The sequence below is a fragment of the Hibiscus syriacus genome, unplaced genomic scaffold, assembly GCF_006381635.1.
Source record: "Hibiscus syriacus cultivar Baekdansim isolate YM2019G1 unplaced genomic scaffold, ASM638163v2 tig00000218_pilon, whole genome shotgun sequence".
NCBI classification, from domain to species: Eukaryota; Viridiplantae; Streptophyta; class Magnoliopsida; order Malvales; family Malvaceae; genus Hibiscus; species Hibiscus syriacus.
The window spans coordinates 2,012,147-2,013,327 of record NW_024061774.1 but is presented as its reverse complement, the minus strand read 5'-3'; positions in this window follow the sequence as shown (position 1 = coordinate 2,013,327).

Here is a 1,181-nt window from a genome sequence, read left to right as displayed (position 1 = left end):
TTTTCAATAGTTTTTAAAACTTTGCCCATTAAGATTGTTTTAGAGAACCTTGAAATATTAAGGACTTATTTGAGTTTTGGGATTGATATTTGTTACATACATGTGTTTTAAAATTGCAGGTTACTCTTTACATTCCGATTCTCTTAAGTCATGTCTCACAAACGTTCCAGGCCTTCATCTAGTCGATCTAACCAACCACCAAACTCACCTCCAAATCCTCCTCATATCAAACAAATTCCTAATCCTAATCCCAATGATCCTAATATGACCATTCATAATTCATGATTCAATGATCTCGGTCGTAGAAAAAATCTTTTCTTTAGGCATTCTCAATACTTTGAGTCTTACAAAATCCAGGAAGAATGAATCCCATCTCTTAAAGCTATGCTAAACATAAATTTCCGACATCTTCCTACCCTTCAAGAGTGGAAATTTGATAAAACTCTTCGAACTTGAACCAATAGTTTATCATCAACTCGTTCGAATCTTCTATTCTAATGCCATTTGCGTTCAAAACTGGGCTAAAACCGCAACCATAAGAATTTGATCCTATCTTCTAGGACAATTCTTTTATATTGACTCGGAATACATAGCCAACACATTAGGATTAGATAATGCAAGCTTAGACAATGAAAAAAAATGGTAGGTTCTCAGTATAAACGAAGGGATAGTCCGAGTGTTTTAGATCTCCATGATCGTTTCCTCCATCTAATGATCTCTTGGTGGTTTCGACCATCCGGAGGTAGATACTCTACTCTTCGAGCCTTGGATCTCTTTTGGATACATTGTATCCAAAATAATCTTAAAATAAACCTACCTCAGATTATCTTTGCTGAAATTGTCAAAACCGTAAATCTTGTTCCTAATAAGAAACTCTATTTATCTCTAGTTTACGGTTGCATTCTGAGTAATCTGTTTTCAAAAGTTGAGCTTAGGGTTGGCCTTGATGCCTCTTTTTCACTCAAAAATCAAATCAATCTATTTTCTTTAACTAAATCGGGATGGAAGGCCAATGAAGAAATGTGTCTATGGGTTCGTACCAGTGAGCAACCTCTGGAAGCTGACGAAGCCAACGAATCCGACGATGAGCCAGAGCAGTACGAGGAGCAAGCACATCAAGAAGGTCAAATGCCTCCATATTTCTGATCATTTATGGAGAATCTTGATATGAGGTTTGCATC